Source organism: Corvus brachyrhynchos, unplaced genomic scaffold (assembly GCF_000691975.1).
Source record: "Corvus brachyrhynchos isolate BGI_N302 unplaced genomic scaffold, ASM69197v1 scaffold61, whole genome shotgun sequence".
NCBI lineage: Eukaryota > Metazoa > Chordata > Aves > Passeriformes > Corvidae > Corvus > Corvus brachyrhynchos.
The window spans coordinates 9326607-9341495 of record NW_008236478.1 but is presented as its reverse complement, the minus strand read 5'-3'; positions in this window follow the sequence as shown (position 1 = coordinate 9341495).

Genomic DNA, 14889 nt, shown 5'->3' with positions numbered 1-14889 from the left:
GAGATCCCGCTCCCGCTCCCGCTCCCGCTCCCGATGTCGCGGGTGGAAAACGCGGGGCATCCCCGAGGACCTCGTAGACTTTCCTGTTGCATCTGGGCATGCCAGGAGGTGCTGTGTCCCTTAGGCCAGTGTGGGCCCGCCACTACATGGCTGGGGTCAGGGCTAAGGCTAGGTGCCACCTCAGAGAATCACAGAATCGGTTAGGTTGGAAAAGACCGTTAAGGTCATCGAATCCAACCTATGACCCAACACCACCATGCCAGCTAGACCATAGCACCAAGTGCCACGTTCAGTCTTAAACACTTCGAGGGGTGGTGCCTCCACCACCTCACTGGGCTGCCTGTTCCAATTCCAGACACCGTTTCTGTGAAGAAATTTTTTCTAGCAACCAACCTAAACCTTCCCTGGCCTAGCTTAAGACGGTAAGACAGTGTCCCTGCAAGTGTCCCTGTGCCAGGGAGTGGGGTTCTGCCTCAGCATGGAGTGCTCCCCACCATGGATAGCACAGTAGGCCCTGCCTTTTGTCACAGCCAAGGGAACCACAGCTCTCCACCTCAAGCTGCCAAAGCGTTTATCCCAGGCACTGTCTCCTCACATAAGGGGAAAAAGTGTAACTGAGGGACACAGTGGGAGATGTGTGACCTGAGCAGCACTGTCATGGTTGTGGGAAAGAAGTGAAAATGAAGAAATTTGACTGGAGAAACACGCAGAGAGATTGTAACTGTGACGAGGAGCAACCCCAGCTATGGCTGCACTGTGCAGTTCAGGATTAGAGAGTTCCCTGATGCTCAAAGGCACCGCTGAAGCAAGAGTGGTCTTCCTGTCTCTATCAGCTGCACACCTGGCTTCCCCATGTGGATTTACTTTTCTCAGAACTGATTTGTACAAAATGTTTTTCAACTGTAACTGTCAGGACAGACAAAATGAGCTATGGAAGCCGTAACAGCAACAGCTCCCAGGCCTTAGCGATGATGTCCCAGTGGTTCCTCCAGCACTGCCCACAGCCGACCTGCCCCGAGCTGTGCATCGATGCCTCACGCAGCTTTGCTGAGAGCTGCACGTGGGGTACAGGCACCCACATGCTCTCACTGGATTGTGCCCCTAGCTTGTGTGTCAGAACTGCATTAATTTCCTGCCTGGTTCCTCCTCACAGCTACAGATGAGGATGGTCTATTTTCTCTTCACCTTGGGTAACTCCCATCTCTATTGAGAGCAGAGACAGTCTTGAGCTGAGAGGTGAGTAAGCACTGAGTGTTGTAGGTGTGATAAACATGTTAGCAGTTGCTGCAGTTTTGACCATGAGTATACATAGATTCACTCATTTCAAATAGAATTTGACTGGGATGATAGCAACCTTTTACTCTCCTACAGCAAAAGGTATCAAAGCATTCAAAGCCCATCTACAGGTTGTGCTGGGAAATCTGAAAACTTGAGGCCTTTAGGTTACTCCTTGTGTAAGATTTTATCTGTGGGTGAAATTGATTTAGAAATAATATTTTCAGTAGCAAATGTGGGAATTTGCATTATGTGGTGTTGTACGATCTTTTGTAACCATCTAGCAAAAATAAACCCCGTTGCACGATACCTCAAATGTTGAGGCAGTTTGGATGCATTTGTTAAACCTGCCCTTTTTTGGGTTTTGGATTTGTTTTTTTTAAACCTTCAGCTAATTTAATGTCACAAATATTTTAATTTTTTTAATATGTTAAAAATGGACTCCTGAGTGCAACGGTGAAAGTGCTAATAGAACTTCTGCTGCAAATTTATCAAGAGGGTTGGATCTCAGATACTCTGGAGCTTTGAGATGGCATGTCTCCAAATTCACAGGGTATTTCCTTCAATCTCAAGGATGGTCCCTGCTTTAAATTACTCATGCTCTGTTGTACAGACATGTTAACAGATGAGTTGCACAAGAACAACAGAAAGTTTGAGATTTTAGATCATTTGCCAGGTGAGATTCCAGTAAGGTTTTACAGGAACATAACACATGAAAAAGTCATCCTGTGCATTATCACTGCACTTAATTAGAGCAACGCCCATGTGCCCCACCCCAAGTGGGATTAGAGATTGATTGAGACTGGGAATATAGAAGGATGGTGCTACATGTTGGGTGCATGAGTTTAGTGTGCTACATTTAAAGTAGAGGAAAGGAAATATTGTCATCAGTATTCACTGATGGGTAATGACTCTAGGAAAAGATCCTGTTCAGGTTGGTATTACGTGTTTAGCTGTGTTTACTCCATTTGCCTATGAATTTACCTGGTGTTTACACAGCACTGCAAAAACATGACTCTCCCAACATTTGGCTGGAGGCTCCTGACAGAGCTGGGAACTAGAGTGCCATCAAGCACTATCCAGTGACTGTCCAATATTTTTATTGCAGAAACACAATAGTGATGGATATTATGTTATCTTCAATTTAATGATGGCAAACCAAAGTTAGACTGAAACCTTCCTCTCAAAAACTGCACATCTGTTTCCCTTGAGGAAAACAGATTATCCATGTGTCATTGATACTGACATGTTTATGGCACGCTGCAGAGTGTTTCTCCTGCTGTTCTGTTAAGCTCACCAGTAAGGGCACACAGTAGCACAGTCACTGCAATGCAGTGTTTATTAAGCGCTATAATGCTATTGTTTGATTTCTTTTATTGCTTTTGTGATCAGAATAGTTCGGGGTAAGCAAAATAAATGAAAAAAAATTAGGAAATTGTGGACTGGGTAATAAAATGATTTATCTCTATTTGCTGAACATACCGCTTCCCTTCAGATAAATTAGTTAAACCCCAAGGAACCAAAAGGAAAATGTCCTCCTTGGTTTCATTTTCTTTGGTATTTCTGTGATGATATTTTAGTGATAGGATTATTTTTAGTTCCAAGTGTACACCAGTTTGTCTGTGCAGTTGAAAGATAGTATCCATGTACCCTCTCAATAATCTTGTGGTACCAGAAGAGCACTGGGGCTGACACATCAGCACTCTCAGGACAAGGACATGTTTTAATTCCCCTATGGGCATCACCTGTAGTGGCAAAGCCAAAATAGAAAGTAACAGTAAAGGATACTAGCTTTGAGTTTAGAAACTCCAGTTTGGCCTTTATGGGTTCTTCTCTTCCAGAGTGTCAGGAACTTCTCAGAACTTCCATTTAACAGTTTTCTGGGCACAACAACCAGGCCTTTTCCCCCTAAACATTGCCACTGAGTAACTGGGATGTTAGTCAACATAATATGTCTTAAGGCACACATGTATTACCCCTTCTCTCATTTTTCTGATATCAGATGATCTTGTTTAAAGCCAAGTGATGTATCCTGATGCATGAAGTACACTCTGCACTGTCTGCGTATTCTCTCTTGCCTGGGGCAGGAGGGTGGGGTGTTTTTATGTGCCCAACCACTAACTGCTGCAGAAAGTTTTAAAATCCTACCCACTTCAGCATCAGCCTAGGGCTGTATTTTTGCTGGCTGCAATTCACTTCTCAGAGTGATGTTCTGACTTGCTTATAGCCATGTAAATATACCAGGGAAAGGACTTTATAGACCAGATTTCTGGAGTAAAACCAGTTTACTACAACAAAAGCTGTTCTTGGGAGATGGATTCTGCTGTCATAGTGGTGCAAATGCCCAGTAACTAAAAGTGAAGTCTCTAGAATGACATCAGCATAAGCTAAAGCAAAAGTAAATTTTGCTTTTTCTGCTTTACATCTTTGGCTTGCGATTTTCAAGGTACCTGACTTGAAAAGAAAAACTTCCTGGATTTCTTGTAGCTGAGGGGCACTGCAATTTGCCATTACAAAAGATAATGTAAGAGCCAGGCAGGATGGGCAGCGTGTGAATAATCAAGTGCATGTGTGAATAATCAAGTGGGTGAGGCACAGTGCTAATAAAAGGGGTCGGCATATGATTGTCTCTTGGTTCTGTGTCTGTGGGATTTTCTCTGACATAGCAAGCTAAAGATTACAGTTTGAAGTCTTTATGAGACTGTAGCAGACAAAGGAAACAATAAACAGACCTTCAGTGTTCTTGTCTTTGCTGGAAAATTGATTGATCATTATTTTAAGAAAAAGCCTTTTAAATCTAAGCCCTTGCCCAAACTAGTCCCTGGTACAGCATTTACATCATCTCTGATGGTCTGAGCATATTTTTGTGTTAAAAGTATTTGAGTTGTAGTGGAGCTCGAAGAGTTGTTTCATTTTCTCACATACCTGATTAAGAGTTCACTCTCTGCTGTGTGCACTAAACTCTTGGGTTGCTCAAATTTACCTGTACTGCTGGAGTTGGTGAAGCTGACAAAGTAAACGTGATTTGTTCGCAAGTGCAGCCAAGCTGATTTGAGCAGTTACCCATAGTTTGGAGGCCTTGGCAGGACCCAGTGGATTAAGCTGGTGTACCAAACAAGTCATCCAGTGAGCAGGTAAGCACAGATGGAGACTTCTCTTTCTTCCTGAAAGTCTGGGGATTTCACTGTTGCTCTGAGTGCAGACATGAGTGAATAGTGTCCGTCATCACCTCAGCAGCACCACTTCTTATTTTTTTGTTTTAGAACAAATAACCATTCTACTGAGCACACCCTACCACACTGCAACATCAGCAGGCAAAGTTTAAAAATTCACTTCCTCCCTGGAAACGAATTAGGTCATTTACCTGAGGCTAGAGAAAGCCTTATAAAGTAAAAATTTAGAAGTCTTTTCCTAAAGGTGAAATATTAAAGTGTTCATGGCAGTTTTCTATCTCTTTATGCTGCTGAGAATAAAGTCATATCTAGAGGGCTGAGATTTCAATGTGGCAATGTTGTCAGCCACTGACCACCACCTTATGTTGCAAATCAGGCTCACAAGTAGTACACTGATGTGAGAGCTGGCTTAAAGCTCTCTCCTGTTTTCCATACAGTTAATAAAAGATATAACATTTCAAGTGTGCATGATTGGTGTGAGATGGGGGATATGTCTGTGTATTATTTGTGCAAACCAAATCACATGTTCTGAGGACAGCTGCCTCAGAATTGTGAGGCTGGCAACTCACCAAAATTTGTGAACAGATATAAAACTGTCAGGTCTTAATGTAAAGGTTGAGGCAAATTCTTAAAAGTCAAAATATCTAAGGTACTCAAAAACAATGGGAACTCAATAAATACTCTTTTATCACACCTTCTCCCAAAATATTCAGCTAAAGGGAAAACAACAAGAATGTCTTCAGTGCCATTTCCTTTAGCAAGTAAAATGTGCAGTGAAGCTTTTTTGACTTCTTGTTTCTTGAGTGAAATATGCTGTTTATGCCAGTTATGGCTCATTAAATTTTTTTTGTTGTTTGTTTATAACCTGTATTGCTTTTGTTCCAATTATTTCCAAAGCAATTTCAGTGCAAATTTTCTACTCATATTCCTACCTGAAATAACTGCGTTTTGAGTCTCTTTCTCTACACAGACATACAGAAAGCTTTACTGATGAGTGTGTAATATTTTCTTACAACCTCAGCGGGTTCAAGTGATTACTCTTACGTTATTTTTACTGTTGTTGTGTTGTCTTCCTGCAGAAGGGCACCTTAGCCCTTGTGACATTTGAAGTCATTGAGAACTGAAGGGAAGCAGAGCTCTGCTATCCTCACGGAAGTTAGTGGAAGTGTGGCATATGGAGTTAGCTAATGGTATTATTTCATGTGGTGCTGAGGATACTGGAATTGCAGCTGACTGCATTAGTGTGCTTCACACTGTGTGGGAAAGCAACCAGTCTCCCTCTCAACACATTAAGGCAACTGTATTTTGGGTGAAGAACATTTGTCTCAAGTGGAGTGCAGGAACACTGAACTGTTGCTGAGTGAACCAAGTTAGCGAATGGCACCTTTTTTAACTGATGGGATGTTTTCCCGTCAGTAGCCCACGTAACTTTGAGTCTGTGTCCTAGCTACAGCGACCTCCACCACACATATCAACAGACACTGAACAAGCTCTTTGTCATCAACCTCTTTGATGACAGCCATGCCACACCATATTACATGACACTCCTGAAAACAGAAATCCTGTGCTTCATTCGCAGCTGAAAGAGTTATTCAGCTGAAAGAGTTTTAAAGTTTAGTGCATTTTTTCCTTGAGTTAATTACAATCATTTCATGGGCAACATATGCCAGAATAAGCTATTTCATCACTGTTAAATACATGGTGGTAACTCAACGCATGGGTATGCACTGACAAGTTTTCTCTTGAAAGGCTCCTCAGGATTTAGATCAGCAGATAGATCACTCTTAAATTTTATATGGTGTATACCCTGCCTGTTCTTGAGACTGTGAAACTGGGCCTTACAACTGTCCACATGATGTCTGGATAGGAAGTCTTATGTGGGATTCATTCTTCTGGGATCGAAAGTGCACATATGGGTGTACACTGCTTAATCACGTGTGAGATGTGGGTGCAAAGATTAATCAAGAATATTACTACCTACTCCCTACAGTCCACTCTGTTTGGTGACATGTTTCTTTTCCATCTCAGTGAGGAATTCTGGGTCAGAAAATTTTTTCTTTAAAGCAGGATTCTAACTATCTAAAATCAAGCCTAGTAGCTGTGAAACTCTCTGGTTTAGCACTTCCTAGTCATAAAGTTTTCTCTCAAACCTAGAGACATGCTTGTTCACAAATACCACTATGATGCGAGTCTATTTGTCCCTGACAGTTCCTGAATACTTGACACAGACCTATTCTATGAATATTGCCCGTTCACACAATACACAGTAAACAATTCTCTTGTATTGGATCATACACTTGCTTATTGCTAAGTTTTTTATGTGTTGGGAGCTGTACATTCCAAATTTTTTATTGTACGCTTGACTTGTATTGCTTCTAGATGCTGGTCTTTTTTTACTAGTTTGTTATTGTTTTGTTGTGCAAACACTATGCATTTGTTTTAGGCAAAGCTGAAAGATTCCACTTACATTGCAAATAGCTGCAGTAAAGTAAACAGAACAGAAGTAGCAACCTGTAATTCTAATAGCCCCTTTAACACCAGCCCAGTCATGGTTCACTGCCCTCCCACCTGTGAGCTGATTGCTCTTGCCTCTGGCAGTTGCTCAGTCTCTGTTTCCATTCCGTCTTATTCCCACTTGGTCTCTGTCTGCCTAAGTTTTCATTATAATCTTTTATGCACATGTATTGGCTTGTTGATTTCTTTATGTTTTGCTTGATTGCATATACTTGGCATGTGTCAGCTACCACAGATGCTGTTCTGTCTGCTGCATTTTGGGTGCTCAAATAGAGGGGATTGAACCTCATTATGGATGAGGTTGGGGATATATTTGTGTATCAATGTCTCACTGTGTATTAGGAATTTGGCATGGCTGTTCATTTTCAAATGAATTTGCTTCTAGACCTATTAAGAACAGCAGTTTCCAATATACACTGTTCATGCCTGCACTCTTAAGGAAATACCTTATGAAACTGTAAGTTAAACACTGCCTGCTGGTCAGGTAGATAAGATTCACAACAGTTTTAGCACTGGTTGTCCATTAGCAAAATTTGGTTTTTACCTGCAGTTACAAATTTAAAGACATTTGCAAAACTGCCAGGTTTATTGTCAAAACAGTAATTAACTGAAATGTTATGCAATTAAACCAGACCAGCATGTGTTTGACAGCCTTGGGCAACACTAGAAATGAAGTCTCCAGCTCAGCACAGTACTTAAATAGGTGTGTAGCTTTAAGCACGTGGATACTCGCTGTGAAGGCTGGAGGTAGTTTCCAGTGATTGGAAATCTAGGAAACTGAGTGTCTGAGGAAAGCTTCGGGAAGAGGAAAAGCTTAGTTTGGTGTTGAAAACCCTAATGGCATATGTGACAACAGCATTCAAATACATAAAAGGTGACAGCAAGAAAAGAGATGAGTTACACTGAAAGGAAAGAGAGGAAGTGATTGTCAACTCAACGTACTTGTTTGGAACTTCAAGACATTTTCTAACAGCAAGTGTGGGAGATACAGAGCAGATCACATCAGGAGGCTCTGAAACCTCATGGAAAGTTTTAAAAGTGTTTTAAAGAAAAATTTGTGAAGAATAATTAATGTGGAGGTAGGCTTTGGACAGAGAGATGGACAAGATACCTAATTGAAGGCCTTTTCAGCCTTATTTTCTACAGTTGTATAATTTTATGTGCTTAAAATTACACATGTACATCAAAGTAAGCGTATAAGACTTCTCACGGTGTTCTTCTTTACAGGCTTAGACATATGCTGTTCTGACAATAGTTGGAGCCATGGATCAGTGCTCTTATTGGGCCTCATCTTTCAAAATGGAATGGATTCAGTGAACTCAGTGTACTGAACTCCAAAAAATGCAAACACTGGTAAGTGAGGGTTCTTCAGATCACCACCTATATTCTATTTTATCCGTTAGTTTTATATTGCCATTGTGCCCAACAGAACGATTTCTTAGTAAAAATTTTAATATTTGGGGGAGGAGGTGTAAATATTTTGTTCTGAACTCTTTAATTTATGCTGAAAACTGAAAACATCTTTAGGTGTTGTAGTTACAAAGTCTTCAGCTGACAACTTTAATCATGGATGTTATTAAAGTAGAATCCAAAAAGCACCTTTGCAGTCACTGGATAAGGAAGGCAGCCACCATACCATGCATCTGGCAACCCTATGATAACAATAAAAATACCCAAAAGGCTCCATGGGAGCAAGAACATCTGAAATATATAACATATGGAGTGAGGATGAGCCCAGAATGCCTTGATTTTAATAAGAGAAAGCTGCCTGTTATCACAGGTCTCACAAGACAAACTTCTGATGGAAGCATATTAATGAGAATCTGAATGGCTGTGAAATGAAAAGTTTGAGTAACAACTAAGATTCCAGCCAGTCATCTTGCTGAGAAGAAATGACAAACAACAGACCTGGCTTTTGGAAAAGGTAATACTTTTGTGCTTTGGATAAGAAACAGGATTTTTCAAGCAGAGACATGAAAATAGAGATGGGCACAGTCAGAAGGTTCAGAGCCAAATCAGAAAACCTGCCAGAAACTGGAAGCAGATGCAACTTAAATAGCTTAGATCCAAGTTTTGGGTGTTCATTTGCAAATATTTTCATCAGAACTATTTAGAAAAAATAATCTGCTAGTCTGAAATCAGTGATCAAGGCCTGAAAAGGAAAGCTTCCTTTTTCACCAGGGTTCTGCCCTTCCAGCTGAGCAGCTGGAGCACAGAGTACTTGCCATCATGCCATCTTTCATCCTTTTACTTTTGATTTTAAATACCTTCTTGGTACTGGAGAAAAGCTGGTTTGTAAAATGAGATCCTCTTATAGGTGACATTTTGAAGGAGTGATAGAATCTCTCTAGTGATAGAGAGCAGTAGTGATAGAGTGATTCTATCACCACTGTTCCTGACTGGGGAGAGCAAGGAGTAAAAGAGTCACTTGGAGCTTGGGAAACAAATTATGTAGAGGCTTTCCCAGTAAAGCCAGCTGCTGCTCATTGTGTTTCTCTGAATATTCCTTGCTTATATCTTTGTTGTTTTGCTCATTGCAACTGAAATTTTAATACTCACGTTTAGCAAAGATGGTGAGCTATTCCGTGAAAAACCCCTTTGTGCAAGGCAGTGTTACCCTCAGCCAGCTCGGGATCATCAAGAGAGATGAGTGAAAAAAGTCAGCAGGTAAAGTGAAGAAGTGTTCCTGCCTAACTCCACAGAGATGAGGCCTGCTGAAAAGAAAAGACATCTCCATAAGCTCTGGCATATTGGAGAGCTGGTCCTACAATTGTCACCTTACCATTGTCATTTTCATCATAAGAAAAAGAGTGACAGCTCAATTAAATGAATTGTGATAGATGCAGCAATTTAGGATTGTCTGAGTTCTAACTACACGTGAGGTAACTGTAAGACTACCATGCATGAAAGAGCTGCATGATTTTGGTAAAAATAATATTAGCTATTATTATTGTTCTGTCGTTATTACTACTCCTTTTACTACTACTACACTAGTAGTCATGGGTAGATATTCCAGAGACTGCACAGTCAAGAAGATAAGGCTTTGAGGTGACTTAATTATGGCATTCTAGTACCTGAAGGGAGCCCGCAAAAAAGCTGGAGAGGTACTTTTGACAAGGGCAGATAGTGACAGGACAAGGGCTGAATGGCTTCAAACTGAAGGAGGGCAGGCTTAGATCAGATGTTAGGAAAAAATTCTCTGTAAGGCTGGTGAAGCCCTGGCACAGGTTGCCCAGACAAGTTGTGGATGCCCCATCCGTGGAAGTGTTCAAGGCCAGGTTGGATGGGATTCCGAGCAATCTGGTTTAGCGGGAGGGATCCCTGCCCATGGCAGGGGGCTGGAACTAGATGATCTTTAAGGTCTCTTCCAACCCAAACCATTCTGTGATTCTATGATTCTTCCTCGGTGTTCTTACAAGGCAGAAATAAATAATATGAAAGGGCTCACACTCATCTGTTTTGTTCTCTTCTGGGTCACAAATCTTCTCTGTTTATTCTTGAACATTCTTGGGTTGGAATTAGCATATCACTTTTGGTTTGTATGGAAAAGGTGTGTCTAGCTAGAGATTTGCTTGCAGAAGCATGATCTCTAATGAAAAGTGAGAAACTTGGAGAGTTTCCCATTCTGAGGGAATGGGAGCATAAACAAAATAACCATGAATGGTGCTGAAAACTGCTTTAAACCCACATGAGAGGAAAGCTGCAAACTAAAAGAAGTCCTAGATTAAAGGACAGTGAAAGATCATAAAAAAAAAGATTGAAAAGCACTTGTTAATGAGCTGTAAGCCATGACTTTTTGCTTCTATAATATTGCTCAAATATTTACTCTTATTCTAACTATTGATAAATGGTGTGTCTCTAACTGCATTGTAACTCCAGCCACAGTTTCCAGCTTTTACGTAGGTCTGTTCTTAACTGACTCAGAGTCAAAGCAAAAAAGAAAATGTGAGGTCTGTCTTATTTTAACCTTTGTATCTGTTCTTTTCCAAATGGTTTCTGAAGGGAAGTATTGAGTCTGTGTTGTGACTGTTCTCTGGGGATCTGGTCTGTTCTGTTTCTGTGGGAACATTTGTATGGTCAGGAATTCTGTGCCAGGGTGATGGATGTAGATGAGGAACTTGATCAAGATTATTGAAGTGCTGCATGTCAAAATAGAAGGAAGTCTGCAAAAGCTATAATTTTAACACAACAAGATACAGGTGAAAGACACTGTGAAAGAGATAAATAATTACTATTTTCAAAAATCCATATTTAACGGTGGAATTTGAGAAAAATAGACCTTACACCTTTTGATCAAGAGCGTAAAAGTAAATCCCAGTGTATAAAAACAATGGATTCCAATTTCAGTCTGTGTCAACTTCGTCACGAACAGAGCAAAGATCTGCGTTATCTCCAGAAAAACCATTAGGGAGAAGGCAGCACACTGTAGACACTTTACTCTCTCCAAACTTTTTCAATGACCAGCCGAAAAAAGAAAGACCACTATGCTTTCTGCAAACATCATATAAAGGAGTCTTTTTGTAAACAACCAATTCACCCTAAAAGTCAAGACAGAAGTATGTTCTGGTGAAATAGAGGCACAGTTGAAGTACTAAATTTGAAAAACTCACACAACTCTGTTTCACTGTGAATTGAAATAACAGCTTCCCTCCTATGACCACAAAACTTAGGAATTAATAAATTCCCATAACTACTTGCTAAAAAGAGAAGATGAGGAAAATTGGTGAAAGAAGTAGAAAGAGGACTGTTAATCTCTGTCTTGAGGAGGATACTAAGGAATTCTTGAAGACTGGAAGAGGTAGAAAACTGTTGGAAACATAATTTCAATAATTAAGGGAATATTTCCACAGAAGACACAACTGAAGAAATGAGAGCTACTGTCTCAATGAGATTGACTCATTCTTTACTTCAGTAATTTTTGTAGTGTGAGAGAGAAGGGTCTCCAACCTCAGTACTGACGACGTGTCCGAAGCTTCCAGCTGCCACGTGAGGTGTGTTCTGGAGAGCGATTTTACCAAGAGTCTCATGTCCCATCTTGTGCTTGCAGTCCTGCAGGAGATCAGCAGTCTCCTAGTCATGTGTATCGGATAATAATATTTTATGCCTCTGGAATGTATCCTCTAATAGAGGAGTGCCATTTAAATTGGGGCTTTGCAAGCCTGCACATGGCAGGTTGAGCCTGTGTGCCCCAGGAAAAGCAGGTGCAGCATGATAGCAGCCAAGAAGAAGGATTCAAGCCTTTCTGAGGACCAGTTCAGCAAATAAATAGCAGTAGAAATAAGAATAAAAGCAGTTTCACACACCTTCTTGCCACAAGCAGTAAAAACAAGTGCTATGTTGCCTTCAGAACCAAAATAAGATCCAGATTGCTCTTTTATTGTATGCTGTTAATCCAGATCTAAACAAATGCAACAAGAACAAGCCCAATCCCTGTTTATGCTAATGAAAACCAGTTTCTTGATTTAAAACTGTTTTGCAGTACTCAGATAGGCATACGTTTGAAAATTGTTTTATGGTTGTGAAGAACCCAGGAGAACAAAAAGCTGCTGTGAGCTGAAATGCCCATCCCTTATCATAAGAACAGTCTGTACTGTGATAAATTCCAATCCATGATAAATCCATAATGATCAGTGGCAATAAACAGGGCTTACAGCAGAGCATGTTCCCTTAGATGGATACTGTAGTAGCCCAGCAGGGACTTTTCATTCTGTTGTTTACACTGGCAGTGAAAAGTGAGCACCACCCTGAAATGTTTAAGAGCTTAATCACAGGAAGTACCTTCCTAGCAAAGAAGGAGAAGGATCATGGTGACAGGGACCATCTCTAGACAGAAATCTGGTAGAACTCTGCAGTCTTCCATTCAAAGTCTTACTCAGGAAATTTGCTGAATAGCCTCAGTCTTTATTATTCATGGTCCTGGGGGATAGCCAATACTTCCCAGGATATACAGAGCAATTCTGTTCTAATGTTTTGTACAAACCCCTTTTTTTCCCCCCCTCAGAAACTTTGCTAGCAAAGCCTGACAATTCCCTCGAAAATCTCATTATTTTAAAGGAAGCATTTTCTCAAAGCCCCTTCAGCCCAGGACAGAGCGCCTAATCTCATGGTTGGAGAGAACAATGCGAAAATCACAGGTTTAAATCACTGTACAGGTGTTTACATGTTCCAAGTGACTATATTCACCACTGGGATGGCCTTCTCTCAGTTCTTCACAAAATATCAGAGTGTTTTGATTTCATTTTGATATAGGTTTCAGACTAAGGTTGCAGTTCAACTCTCCCTGCAGCAGCAGGTCTGGTGCTTTCTTCACTTATTCCCCAGCAGTGATCACAAGTGCTTGACCAGGTTCCTTGGACTGGGTATGAGCTGTGGGCTTTAATCACAATCTTGTGTTTAGTTTCATTCTCAGTGCTCAGGTACTTCCAGGAGATATTCTTGTTGTATGCACAAACTCACCTGAGTGACACAGCATCAGTGGCTCTTCTGTTCCTAAAGACTCCTGGGTTGTGAAATAATCCTTGATCCAAAAATTTTTAGGGCTGGAAAAGGGGAAAGCAAAAGAAAACTGCTCTCGGAGACCCTTCAGGCACCATCCCCTTTTGCCTGCCTTTAGCATTTACCTTCCTGCTAATGAGAATCCATCTCTCTGTATAGGAGGTGAGTTGCTACAACCTGTAGCTGAGCCCACCAGAGATTTTTCATCAGGATTCTTTTGCCAATGTGTGTTTTGAATTTTCTGTCAAGATTGCAGATAGAAATCATGCTTGTTTGCCAACATCCAGAATTTTCTGGGGCAGATCTTCATGATAAGCGGAGCTTTTGTCCAGCTTTTGTCTCCAGCTTTTGTCCTGTATGCAGTGTTGCACTGCAGTTCTCCTTGTGTTGCTTTTTGTAACGGTGCTTAAACATGCAGGCTTTGGACTGGCACAGGTAGAACTGGTAGAATTGTTTGTTTGTTTGAAATACTAATTCATTGAAATTTCAACCATGGAGAAACCATGCTGGTGAGCTGTTCACAAATCATATCTTATTTTCTTTGGCGCTGCGAGAAAGACAGGGTTTTTTTAGTGTTTTGGGGTTTTTTTCCATGGTGCCAGTTTTTTGTAAACAGCTTGCTTTGAATTTTCTCCACTATGTATATTGGCAACACCACAGCCAGGTCATCTGGCACTGGTTGTGTCCCTTTGCTGTCTGCCTGAAACATTTGATATGTGAGGTTAGCACACATAGTTTTTTTCTAGAAGGCACTGGTGCTAAAACTGTTTTAAGGGTTTGCAGGTGGGCTTTCAAACAGGCAGGAGTTTTCTAATATCCAGGGGATAGGAAATTATTTGATTCCTTGAATGCAAGTTGCATTCTATGGTAAGTAAAATAGTCAAGGACTGGTTCCCTTTGACCAAGCAGATTGGGCAGTAGGCTTATTGGGAATAAATACCAGCATCAAACAAGAGACTCAGTTCAGCTCATAGCTGTGCTGCCATATGCAGCATGTGTTGCAGGCAACTCTTACCTAGAGGACAAAGTGAAAGGGATTATTCATCATGCCAGCACTGCGAAGGAGAAGAATCTTGTGGATGCAAATTACTTCATTTAAACTCGCAGTGAAACCCCTCAGAGTGGCAGTGATCAGGATCATCCGCTTCACAGCCTTGTTCCCTGGCAGATGCTGTGGTGTGCTGGACAGCTGGGGTAGCTCCCTAATTTCTATGGGGATGGCGAGGTGGGGTTGGAGAGAGGGGGAGGGAGAGATGACAGCAGGTCACCTTTGCACCCAGGTCAGCCAGCTGCAGTGCCATTAGAGGTGAGTCTGAGAGGGGGAGGGAGAGATGACAGCAGGTCACCTTTGCACCCAGGTCAGCCAGCTGCAGTGCCATTAGAGTTGAGTCTGACATGGGTAATAACTCTTGGCTCTGCCAGCCAGCTCCTG